Here is a 13,802-nt window from a genome sequence, read left to right as displayed (position 1 = left end):
CCTGACATTAACTTATATAACAAATTTATGAGCTTTCATGACAATAACTATTTTTGCGCGATTTTTTTTATAATAAAAAAAAATCACTTAGACGATATCCATTATTTAATGGGCACAGTGAAAAGTTGTTTGCTTTTGGTCTCAGGCACTCTGTTTCTTGATATCCAGCTGCTTCCTGCGGTAATATCCAGGTACTAGCAGAAAAAAGAAATCACATGGTATATTTGATATCGGAAAAAAAAAATAAAGACTGTAACATGTACATAACACATTGGCCATTTTTCACAATGTGTATTTCATTTTTACAAATGCAATTTTATTTATAAAAAGTTACTTTGTCATTTTTGCCTTTTTACCTTTTTTTTTTATTTTTTATTTTCTCATTTTTTCTTTTATATCGTGTTTTTTTTTTTTGTACTTTTTTTTTTTTTTTTTTAAATAAATCAGTCCCCTGCAATGTTAACTGAATTGTAAGAAGCACCACTGAGAAATGAGCGGCGTTTCTCCCAGTCTTCAATGTATTAATGTAATGTCTTGGTCTAAATATTTCTTTGCCGCTTAGAGAATTTACTCTGCTTAATGTACTTCTTTTAAGGGTCTGTCTCCCGCAGTGCTCATTATGTACTATCAGGCCAGCTTTTATATTTCAAGAGGGGAGGGTTATATATTTCTGTTGGAAAGGAGACGGTTTAACAACAGTTCACTATCAATATGCATGATTTTAAAATGACAATTAAATAGCTGAATTGCGAGCAAGATAATTTTAAGTAAGTATTGGCCATTTGTAACTTGGCATGCCAAATACAGGACTTATTGCTGTGCCTTTAGGGAAACGAGTCCATTAATCAAATGTAATTTCCTTCCATTGTTAGTAAATAAATAAGCTGTTTTTTCTGCCCATATATATCTTAAAGGAGCAGGCGCGTGTATATAAAATAGAGTCATGCTCTTACAATTTACACCGGTCCTTCTCATTTTTTTTTCTGTTGCATTATTTTACTTGTAGGAAATGTTTGGGTATTTTCCGGGCTAATTAAAACTGTTACCTTGGTGAATTTCATAGTATTGGAGGCGAAGCGGTTATTTAGTTTTTTTTCTTGCTTTTTTTTTTCCGCCACATTTAGATGAAAAGTCAAACTATAAACCATGTAATAAAATGGTAATCTTATAACGTGAGAACTTTTATTGCCACGGTTTACCAGCAAACATAAAACACGGGTCAAAAATAAAAGCATAAAATAAAAGGTAATAAAATATTATGGACCTTAATGAACCCAATAGTCCGGCACAGCCTCATAATCTGAAGCCCCACAAGAGTTCAATATTTTGCAGACTAAATATCAATGTGATTGCAACCGAGCTGGACATGAATTGTCCTCGAGCTGTGGGTATTTTGGGGGAGCTTATCCCATGCCGAGCCATAATAGGGTTATATACTTCTGAATGTCCATTTGATAATCCGAAACATCGTAGGTCATGTTAATCCCAAATTAAAGGAATGACATATGTTTTAAGTGGATACCTGGACACCGCTTACGTCTGGGTGATGTAGGACTTGTCCATGGTCACTGATAGATAATCTAAAAACATACAGTGAAACCTCTGCAAAGACCACCTCGTTGAAAAGACCCCCCCCCCCTTTTTTTTTTTTTTAAAGGGAATCTAGTTTAGATAGACTTTAATTCCATCATATACTATGCTTACTGGTCATTCCTCTAGAACCTGGGTTCTCAACCTGTGGGGTACCCGGCATATCTCTTGGGGGTACTCACAAATACCTATATCTATTTTTGAAAAAAATGTATGAACTTTAAAATGGGTAATGGTCTACAAAGTACATAAAGAGAATGGGATTATCTGTTAAAACCACTTCTCCATCTTCATTACGGCATGGCAGCTTATATGAAAGTTTTAAAGGTTGAATTTAAGGGGTTGTTTATTTTTGGCAAAGTATCCATTAAAATCTGCTGATCCCTGTGACAATGTGAGACTCTGAAGTCCAGTAGCCTGAATTACATGGCTCTAAACTGTAGCCAATAGTCGGCCAACAACAGGGTTCCCCACTGGTTTTGCACTGCCGTCTATGACTTGGAAAGGTCTTGCTAGAAACCAGACTTACCAGCCCTCCTTTAATGGAAGGGCGGCCTCAGAAATCAGTTGTCATAAATGCGCCGATGACTTGGCCGCTTCCGGGTTGGGTGCAGTAGACCATGTGGGGATTGTTGAGTGCCCGGATTGGCATTTCAGAGATGTCACTAGAGAAGAAGGTCTTGGTGGTCGTGGAAAATAAGAGAACTTTGAAGGCTGAAGTGAAGAAGGTTTCCATGTAAACCCTAATTTATCAAAACGGTGAATAAAGATTTGAGTCTTTTAACTCGATTTTTTTAATTTATTAATTTGGAAAAGTGTAAAACAAAGGATAGATTCATATTTCTACCATAGAGTGAGTTTGGAAGCGTCTTTGGGTTTTAAAACATTTTATTGGTTGATAGAATATTTTTGATTAGTTAAAGGGACTTTGGACAATCTTTTTTTTTTCGTTACCAATATAAGCTTATTACTGGGTATCCCACTTGCCATAAACTGTAATCTGTGGGGGAAGCCGACACCTAGTTTTCAATTCACCTACAGCGCCCCACAGGGGAAATGAAACTTTACGTGGGGTACATTGAAATCAATAGGCTGACCTTGTAATGCATGGATGGGCCGGCTCCGAGAGAGAGAGGGGGGCGCTCTTTGCAGCCACTCTCTACTCTGGATAGATGAGTCCTGAATGGAATTTTTTTTGCATTTTGCAAAAGTATATGCACCCATCCAAAATGGCTACCTCTATTCTCTGCAGTGAAGATATAAATGTGGCACATTGTTGGTGAAGTTTTGACGTTCATCACACAAAATCCATCAGTTCCATTTTTATGTTTAATGAAATATTTATTTATCGTTTCCCAGCACAGGGGGCGCTATCTGCATCATTAATGTCCAGCGACCGCCTTAAAGAAACGCTCTAGTTAATTGCATCGTCTTTTGCTGTGTAGTTGAATACAATCTATTGTTTCCGGATATCAACCATTTGAGGCTGACTGTCCTGTTCTTCAGTGGGGTCACAAACATAAATCTCTGCCCCCCATGATGGCCACTTTATGTCCCATATCACCAAGGCTGAGACCCTCCAGCAACATCTAGTTACATAGTTGCGACTGATATCAGTTGATGACTTTTTAGGGGACCTTTCCTTCTGGGTTTGATTGGACATTATAAAAGTGTTTCCATTAGTAGAATAAGCAAAATAATTTTTTGTATTATTTTTTTCATCTATTTAATCTGCAAGATTAATAGATTGGATAAATAAAAATTAACAATATGGATGGAGCGTGCAGAGGAAGTCGGGGGACAGAAGCCGTTGCCATGTGTAATGATTATTTCTTAAATCACCGGACTGCTCCGCGCATATTAATCTTCCGTTCTGATGAATTAGCAGTTCCTTCTCTATAGAAAACCTATAATTTGTGTTGTTTGATTTTTGTCAATATTAAGATTAAATATCTGCCATCTATGACCTATCGGTAATATAACGCGACCTTTCTTCTCCAGAATGGTTTTAACTCTTTCGTTACACAGATGCTTGCTTATCCTTTCAGCCCATTTTACAGGTCTGTCTATTGAAAGGGCCATTGTACTTGCTACGTTATATGAATTATGGGGTGGATTTATTAAAACTGGCGTTTCATATTTTAGTCTTTATATAAAGAGCGCTGGAGTAAAATGCATCTAATTCTGGCCGTCCGTGCGACTGAAAGGGAAAACCTATGGCAGCTATGATCTGGCGTAGATTTCCGCTATAATTTACACCAGTTTCTGGCGTAAATGTAACCCCCCCCCCAGTAAACTATGATTAATTCCCTCGGCACCGCAATCGCAAGTGCCACTAAGGCAGGCACTTGATGATCAAGTGCTCCTTGTCTCCCCTCACGGCACGCTGCCAGCCCCTCTACTCTGCTCTGGGGCCACTAGAGCCATCACTCAGAGCATAGTGGCACTTGCGACCACCGCGCCAGGGAAATCAAGCATCGGGTTCTTGGTCATGCAACTTGCATGACTTAGACAAAACATATGTTTACAATGTCCTCCCCCCCCCCTATATCACTTTGGCTGCTGACCGATTCCCTTTAAGGACAAGGAACACCCACCATATTTACATTGGGCGTTCCTTAAAGGGGTATTCCTAAATGGGACATTTATGGCAGGTCCCTCCTATCTAGAACGGGTAGTCGGGTTGCCCGGAGATGGTCAAGCGCATTTTGCTACTCTTTTTATCGGAACTATCATAGAAGTGACTATAAATTACGGAAACCGCGTAGCACAGCGAGCTTTATTGATGCCATTACTCTCGAGCAGAGCTTGTGGATGGAGAACCTGACCACCTCGTCAGACTGTGGCTGGAGACTAGCAATAGTAACAGAAGGTTGGATGGCTGCCGGGGGCCTCGTTCTAGAGATTGGTGCGGGTCCCACATCTATTGGACATTTATGTAATATCTGTGGACATGCCATAAATTTTCTGAGATGGGAATACCCATTTAAAGGGAACCTGTCTCCAGCATTTCACCTATTGAACTCCACTTACCCCTCGCTGGCCGCCACTGTCAAAAGTTCATTGGCGTTATCCTATCTCCTAAACTCCTCCTCCGACCGTAAATAACGTCTGCAAACATTTCATGCCTTTTATGGTAATAATCCATCAGTCTAGTTCATTCCTCTTCTTATGCCCGCCCACTGCCGAAAACTTGCCTGCCCTGAATGCCGAAATCTCGAGACCGTCATGTATGGTCCAACACTCTTTTCTGGTTCGTCTGAGCCTCAATTCTAGTTGCTGCGCATGCGCCGAAATGGTGTCCCGTTGTGCGCATGCACCAGAACAGGACATCGATGCGCAAGCACGGGATTTCGTGTGTGCAGGAGGAGGCGAGGAGCTGTCAATCAAAAGGAGGCGGGGTTAACCGGGAAAGTCTTGAATGAAGATATGACTCTTTTATGGCACAGGAACACTAAAAAACTGAATACTAAAGGTACAGAGCCGACTTAATTATAGGTTACATGAAAAAAAAAATTCACCCACTACCACCAGATATTTGCTGGTTCAATAAGTGAAATGCAGGTGACGGGTTCCCTTTAAGTAGTTAAACTTGGCCTTTAAAAGATATTGTGCCCTCCGACAACTCTGACCCATTAGCTGATACTTGCTGCAACTTTAACCTAACACGTTTCTTTTCCTGACTTTCTTTTGCTACATTTATCTATGGATTTAGAAGAGCCATTCCCTGTAAATAATATTTAAATATGAATCCATCGGTAGCCGTATATAACTCTACGTGATCGGTGATTTAAGAAAAACAACTGAAGGTGACAACCACGCAAGGAGCAACAAACTTTGGGCTCAGGGTAGTAACCCCCTTATCAGCCATTGGGCCTTTATCTGGGGGGTCCGTGCAGTATGAGTTTTCTTTGATGTAGGAGGGTGTATAACTGGACCGTACCGTCCAAAACTCTGAGGGGCCATATTAGTTGTCACCCAGGTTGTTTGGAAACGCATATATCTAAGGCTAAATTCACCAACGTGTGCGTTTTACGCGCGTAAAAAATGCGGCATTTTTCTTGCGTTGCAGTTCCGTGTGGCATCAGTGGACGGTGTGCGATGAAAGTCCGTGTGCTGTCCGTTGTTTTTACTCACCCATTGAGTTCATTGGGCTGCGTGGGGCGCAAAAACGCACAAAAATAGAACCTACAGTAAGTTTCACGCAGCGGGAAAAACAACTCGTGTGTGAATAGCCCCATTGAATTACATAGGTCCATGTGACGGCCGTTGTTTTAACGCCTGTAACACGGATGTAAAATACGCTCGTGTGAATCAGGCCGAATAGCCGAGTAGAATTTTTTTTATAATTAGACAGAATAGGACGACTCATGGAATGGGACTTTTTTTTTTTTTTTTTTAAGGGCAAAAATATTCTTTACAGATCTATCTCTGCTCCCCTTCGTATTGTTTGATGTTAGACCGAATACAACACAGATGATTTTACTTAAAATATATTTATGGCTTCTCCGTTAACAAGAGGAAAATTATTCAGTCCGATATCAAACATATTTAAATATTAACATATTTAAAAAAAAAAAAAAATCCTACTATTCCTGTTACTAATAAATCTTTAAATAAAAGAAAAAATATTTCTCAAGATAAAAGAAATCATTCGAATTCCAAAATATCTAAGGTCAGACATGACACATAATCTATCCAGACATCATTGACATAAATCAAGGGGCGCAGAATATTGGTTTTCTATGGAGGAGGAAAAAAAATGCCAATTTGTCAGCGCTCCGATCTGTGCCCGCTGCGGTAAATGAATATGAGCTGTTTATCCCATAGACAGGAAATGATACATTTGTATCCCGTCCTCCCTGGTATCATCATGGCCATCTCCTCGGAGAGTCACCTCGCTCAATAGGATTGTTTGTGTTTGCACAACTGACGCCCTAATTATGGAAAGTGTTTGGAAATCGGGCTCCTTGTTTTTGTGTCCATCACATATCCTATAATTTGCGTGTATTCTCCGAAAGTCCAGATGTCCAGAAGCATCTTTGATAATGTATTAATCCAATTTTCCTGCGATTACTCTATATCATTATCGACTAAATTCTAATTTATGCAGAGCAGCCGTGGCCATGACTCTCCGCTTTGAAAGACTAATGACGTTTTCATTAAAATGGGGGCATTGTTTGGAGCCGGCAGATGTACACAGGCAATAGGAACAATTTGTGACCTGTACTCTCCCATGAAGACACGCAAATTTTAGTTTTTTTTTGTTTTTCATAGACGCCTCATGGAAAAGTGCTTCATCCTCTCCCCTCCCGCAGCGCCTGTCTTAAAGGAGAAGTGATACATAATTTATATCTTGATAATTCACAAGGCGGATTTTACAACACAGACTTTTAAAATACCTGCTGCTATTTCTCAGATCTGATTGATTTTCAAGGTTACAATCAGAAGGCTGAGCTGGAAGAGCAGAGTCCGCTGACCAGATCCAGCGCTAAGAATAGCTGCGGCGGGAATTCTATTTCTTATCATAGTTTTATGTTTTTATCGCTGAGTTAGGAAAATATTAGGAGAACTTAAATGAAATCAAATCAAATATCTATCTATCTATCATCTATCTATCATCTATCTATCTATCTATCAATCTATCTATCTATCTATCTATCTATCTATCTATCTATCTATCTATCTATCTATCTATCTATCTATCTATCTATCTATCTCATATCTATCTATCTATCTATCTATCTATCTATCTATCTATCTATCTATCTATCTATCTATCTATCTATCTATCTATCTATCATCTATCTATCATCCGACTCCTTATTCTGGGGTAAACTAAATAATCTAAACTTCAGACACCAGTCAAATCACTCCAGGAAATGGAAAATAGCCCAAAAAGTTGGGCCCCATTATCAGATTTCTAAATGTCATCCATCTAGATTTATACATATATAGGTGTAGCAGAACTGGATTTGTCATTCAACTCTTTAAGGCCTCATGCACACGAACGTAAAAACGCCCGTAATTACAGGCCCATAGACTTCTGTTGGCCACGGGTACCTCCCCGTATGCTTACAGGAAGGTGCCCGTGCCGTTGAAAAATATAGAACATGTCCTATTTCAGGCAGTAATAACGGCACGGGCAGGCCCATAGAAGTCTATGGAGCTCCCGTAATTATGAGTGACTACGTGTGTGCACCCGTAATTACGAGAGCGTTGCTAGGAGACGTCAGTAAATAGTCACTGTCCAGGGTGCTGAAAGAGTTAAACGATCGGCAGTAACTGTTTCTGCACCCTGGACAGTGACTACCGATCACAATATACATCAACATGTAAAAAAAAAAAAAGACGTTCATACTTACCAAGAACTCCCTACTTCTTCCTCCAGTCCGGCCTCCCGGGATGACGTTTCAGCCCATGTGACCGCTGCAGCCAATCACAGGCCAATCACAGGCTGCAGCCAATCACAGGCCAATCACAGGCTGCAGCGGTCACATGGACTGCCATGTCATCCAGGGAGGTCGGACTGGATGTCAAGAGAGGGACGCGTCACCAAGGCAACGCCCGGTAAGTATGAATTTCTTTCACTTCGGAAAGGGCTGTCCCTTCTCTCTATCCTGCACTGATAGAGAGACGGGGCTGCCGATTAGTGCAGTGCAATTTTGCAGCGAAAACGTGCCCGTAAATACGGGTGGAATACTGGTGACACCTCACCCGTACTTACGGGCAAATACGGGTCCGTAAATATTGGTGCAGTACGGGTCGAATACGTGTGACCAAGGACCCGTATTTACGGGAGGAAAAAAATACGTTCGTGTACATGAGGCCTGAGGCTGTATTTTCTTGTGCATCTGAGTTAATGGGTTTTAGTGTGAATATATATATATATATATATATACCCACTCCGCCCATTAACTCCCTTCTGCCGATACGTATCTTTCTTTGTACCTAATATTACAGCCAGCATCATACAAATCTGTTTGACCCCCTTTTTGAATATTAACTCGGACAGGTCAGACCCTTGGTGTCAGGCACTGTCCCCCCGAGCCCATACTTTAGGTAAAATGCATATACTCCAAGCATGTATAAATACGTTTTTTTCTGTTGCGAAAGTTTTTGATAAAGTCTTGAATATGGATGATGGGAGCGTGTGAGGGGTGTTTTACGCAGGGTTAAACACGGCTGCTTTCTTCCAGAAACAGCGCAACATCTGTCCATGGGTTGTGTCTGGTAATGCAGCTCCACTTCCAAACCAGAATGTAGCCGATCTGCAATACCATACACAGCCTGTGGACAGGTGTAGTGCTGTTTTTGGAAGTAGAAAAAAAAAAAAAAAGCAGCTATGTTTTTCTTCTACTGGACCATATGAAAAGGGGTTGTCACGAATGAAGTATTTAGGACTATATGCAGCACGCTAACATTTTCTATGTCGCCTACCACTGCTGTTATCTGTTATCAGCCATTTACAACTCTGTAGCCAGGAAGTCTATTGTGCCTAATAATACATGAAATCTCCACGTCCAATTCATTATCTGAGATGTTTTAGGTTCCTGGTTCTTTAGGTGAAGTATAGACCGGGATGTATAGACCGGGATGTATAGACCAGGATGTATAGACCGGGATGTATAGACCGGGATGTATAGACCGGGATGTATAGACCGGGATGTATAGACCGGGATGTATAGACCGGGATGGACTTTTGTACAGTAGGGAAACGTAGCGCAATGTTTCACTACTTCTTATGTGACTGAGGTATGAGGCGCGGAGTGACTCACACCTCAGATCTACCCTAAGCCCGGTATATATTGGAGCAGTCTGCACAATGTTTCCCTTCACTGCTGGAATATTAAGTGTTTGATTGTCCCCCATATATAATATGCGATTTTAAGCCCCCCCCTCACTTAGCGAGATCTTGTATCTACGTGCTCTGAAGTGTCATAGATGGGAACGCAGGAGATTTCTGAAGGTAATTGATTGTGTTGTGTTCCTTTGTGCTCTCTGCTCGCATCGCTATTGTCTTTAAAGAAACAATTGACCTTAATTAGATATTTCACAGTAACAAATTGTGCATTTTTCTTGCTTTTTTGCAATACAGTAGCCAATGCGCCGGCCAAGGCCCTTCCTTTCATCATCCGGCAGATTAGACAGGAGATTAGGCAGAAAAGGGAAGAATGTATAAATAATTTGGAACAACATTTATTTCCAAATCACTTTTTTTGACTTTTTATGGTGTGAAGCTCCGGACTGTTCCCGTCATTCCAATTAATCAGGATTTTAGAAGGTTTAGGAACCGTCTTCGCTCTGTCCATATATGATGGCGTCTACTGAATAAAACAAAATAAAATGGGTTAAGGGGGAATCAGACCAAACCAGTCGATCAGACAAGATTTCATTTGGACTGATCTCACTGTTTATATTCGCACAGCTGGTGACATTCCTGGGTTTTTGGGGGGGGGGGTTTTGTTGTTTTTTGTTTTTTTTTACATTCCTCCCTGGGATCAAGGTGAGATTTCCAGTACGATGCTGCTTTTCTGCTAGGGCTGCTACCTGTGAATTGTGTTCCACTACCGTCTCCAAGTTCACCTGCATTTGCTTTCATTTCATTTGACTGACAAATAACTAAATAACCTAAAAAAATAAATAAAAATAAATACATAATTATGATCTATTTTGTCCAGCTTTTATGTAAATAAAGCGTAATTGTTGTATAATAAAAAGTTCCGCAACTTTCTAATAAAGTTTTTGTTTGAATTCTTTACCATTTTTAAGATCTCTGCTTGCTATCAATGAATGTGAACATTCTTATTAACTTCCAGAGGCTAAAAAATAAAAACAAAAGACCTAAAGCCTAGTTCACACTGAGTTTTTTTGGTGCTGATTTTGATGCTAAAAACCACCCCATATCTCCCTCTATTGATTTTAATGGGAGGCAAGATGTTTTTGTGCCCGGGCGTTTTTTTGACTGGTCACAGGATAAAGGTTGTCATGTCCTATCTTGGAGCGATTTCCACCTCAGAACCTTCTCTGAAATCATCGTACCGCTCGTTTGAAGCTGTTTTTTGGTGTGTTTTTTTTTTTTTTTTTTTTACCCAAAAAACGACTGCGTTTTTTGTATTGGCATCATTAAAGAAAAGCCTTAAAGTCATGTCCAAAAAATGCTGGAATTTCAAAATCTGGCACAAAACTCCTGCAAGAATTTTGAGGCAGATGTTTTTTTCTGCCTTACAAAAACCTCCGTGTGAACTAGACCTGATTCTTCTCACAGATACAAGTTTGTTTCAATTGTATCCAGTCTAGACAATCCTCTGTGAGCTGAACACATCAGCAGCACAAACCTCTCGCCTGTCCCTGATAGTTTGCTAGGCTGGAGTCCAGGCTGTTGAGCTCACTAGACTGCATACAATTGTAACAAACCCTCAGCTGTGAGAAGTATTAGGTCTCTGCTGGTTTCTTAACCTCTGGATGTAAATTCACTGACCGCAATCAGCTTAAAAAGTATATTAGAAAGTAGCAGAACTTTTTTTTTTTTTTTTTACCGTAAGGCCGGGTTCCCACGGGTCGGATACACTGCGTAAAAATCCCGCAGCGTGTCTGACCTGGAACCCGCAGCACATTCCGTCCGAAAACTTGCACCACATTGTAGTGCGTCTTTTCGGACTGATTTTCCGCTGTGGAAAGCAGAGGTAAAAAACGCTCATACTTACGTGGGCCATTGTTATGGCGACGCGTCCCTCCTGTGCAGTCCGCTCTGGCCTCCCTGGATGACGCTGCAGCCCATGTGACCACTGCAGCCTGGGATTGGCTGCAGCAGTCACATGGAATGCAACGTCATCCCAGGAGACCGAACTGGACAAAGAAGCACAGACTTCTGGGTTAGTATATATTTTTTTATTTTTCCGTAGTTGTGATTTTTGGCGTAATCGCTGCGAATACGCCACAAAAGTCGCAACACTCGGCTTTCTGTTGTGGGATTTGCATCCCCATTGAATTCAATGGGGAAAACCCACAAAGTAAAATCAACTAAAACGCAGCATAAATTGACACGCTGCGAATTTAAATAATGCACCGCAGGTTCATTTATTAACGTTAATGCTGTATTTTTTTTCCGCAGCCCGGGCATGAGATTTTCTAAATCTCGTCCACTTTGCTGCCACTGTAAATCCTGTGGAATTTCCACACGCAATTCCGTTGCGGAATTCCACAGCGCTTATGCTATGTGGGAACTCGGCCTAAAACTTCTTTAGGGTTAGATGGATAGTCATTTATATTGAGAGAAGGGAAGCTGCAAATAGAGCCCACTGTCCTACATCCGCTGTGTCACTTCAGTAGGTGTGGGAGCTCTCTACTAAGGCTGGGTTCACACGAGCACATTAACGTCCGTAATGGACGGACGTATTTCGGCCGGAAGTCCCGGACCGAACTCAGTGCAGGGAGCCGGGCTCCTAGCATCATAGTTATGTACGACGCTAGGAGTCCCTGCCTCTCTGCAGGATAACTGTCCCGTACTGTAATCATGTTTTCAGTACGGGACAGTTGTCCTGCAGAGAGGCAGGGACTCCTAGCATCGTACATAACTATGATGCTAGGAGCCCGGCTCCCTGCACTGAGTTCGGTCCGAGACTTCCGGCCGAAATACGTCCGTCATTTACGGACGTTAATGTGCTCGTGTGAACCCAGCCTATGGCTGGGTTCACACGACGTATTTTCAGACGTAAACGAGGCGTATTATGCCTCGTTTTACGTCTGAAAATAGGGCTACAATACGTCGGCAAACATCTGCCCATTCATTTGAATAGGTTTGCCGACGTACTGTGCAGACAACCTGTCATTTACGCGTCGTCGTTTGACAGCTGTCAAACGACGACGCGTAAAAATACAGCCTTGTCAAAAAAGTGCAGGACACTTATATACATTATATGCAGGACACTTCTATCGACGTTTTTGGAGCCGTTTTCTCATAGACTCCAATGAAAACAGCTCCAAAAACGGACGTAAAAAACGCCACGAAAACGGCGTGAAAAACGCAGCGAAAAACGCGAGTTGCTCAAAAAACTTCTGAAAATTAGGGGCTGTTTTCCCTTGAAAACAGCTCCGTATTTTCAGACGTTTTTGGTCACTACGTGTGCACATACCCTAATAGTTTCTTCAAGACGATACTTCACTTTCCTTCGAAGGGTCTGTTCACACAGAGTGTTATCAACGGCTGAAAAATCGGCAGCAGAACGCCTCCAAACATCTGCCCATTGATTTCAATGGGAAAAACGGCGTTCTGTTCTGACGGGCCGTTTGTCACATGCAGGTCACTTCTTGGGACGTTTTTGCAGCCATTTTTCATAGACTGTATAGAAAAACTGCACCAAAAAACGTAAAAAACCCTGCGAAAAATCGTGAGTGTCTTAAAAAACGTCTGAAAATCTTGAGCTGTTTTCCCTTGAAAACAGCTCCGTTTTTTCAGACGTTTTTGACGTTGGGTGTGCACATACCCTAATTGTCTTTTACTTTCCTAAAACCAAAGCCGTCACCCTATAAATAGTTTATTGTTATTAGACACAAGTAGTTTGGTTTCACTTGGAGATAAGACAACGCCTTTATAGGATCTGCCATAAATGTCTTAGGCTTCGTTTACATCTGCGTCAGGGCTCTGATCCGACGTTCTGTCGAAACGGAGCCCTGACTGACGCCAATGGAAACCAGAGGTTTCCGTTTCCATCATCATTGATTTCAATGGTGACAGATCCGGTGCCAATGGTTTCCGTTTGTCACCGTTGTGTAAGGGTTCCGTCGTTTTGATGGAATCAATACCGTAGTCGACTGCGCTATTCATTCCGTCAAAACGACGGAACCCTTACACAACGGTGACAAACGGAAACCATTGGCACCGGATCTGTCACCATTGAAATCAATGATGATGGAAACGGAAACCTCTGGTTTCCGTTTGTGTCAGTCAGGGCTCCGTTCCGACGGAAAACTCAGACAGAAGGTCGGAATGGAGCCCTGACGCAGATGTGAACGAAGCCTTATAAGTCGAGATCCCATTTCTGGACTATTCCTGTAACTCCCATAGACTACAATGGATAGAGTGAGCCGACTCTACCCTTCTGTAGCTAAACAGGGGCCACGGGACCCCCATTCTCCTAATAGGTGAGGTTAGTGGGACCCCGACCTATCAGACCTCTATGGCATATCCTATAGATAGAACATAAATGTCT

The 13,802-nt window shown here is 41.5% G+C and overlaps 1 protein-coding gene and 1 long non-coding RNA gene across 7 annotated transcripts in view; one reads left to right on the top strand and one right to left on the bottom strand.

The window, feature by feature from the left end:
* The window catches only part of ZNF536 (zinc finger protein 536), a 575,107-nt gene that overhangs the window by 82,844 nt on the left and 478,461 nt on the right, over positions 1-13,802 (top strand). The window lies entirely within an intron of this gene.
* The window catches only part of LOC142660480 (uncharacterized), a 7,491-nt gene continuing 3,829 nt past the window's right edge, over positions 10,141-13,802 (bottom strand). The window contains exon 3 of the long non-coding RNA XR_012850493.1: positions 10,141-10,221. This is a non-coding gene — a long non-coding RNA (uncharacterized LOC142660480). The remainder of the gene's footprint in view (positions 10,222-13,802) is intronic.

Source organism: Rhinoderma darwinii, chromosome 9 (assembly GCF_050947455.1).
Source record: "Rhinoderma darwinii isolate aRhiDar2 chromosome 9, aRhiDar2.hap1, whole genome shotgun sequence".
Classification (NCBI taxonomy): domain Eukaryota; kingdom Metazoa; phylum Chordata; class Amphibia; order Anura; family Rhinodermatidae; genus Rhinoderma; species Rhinoderma darwinii.
Note: the sequence above shows the minus strand (reverse complement) of the source record. Positions and strands in the feature narration are given on the sequence as shown.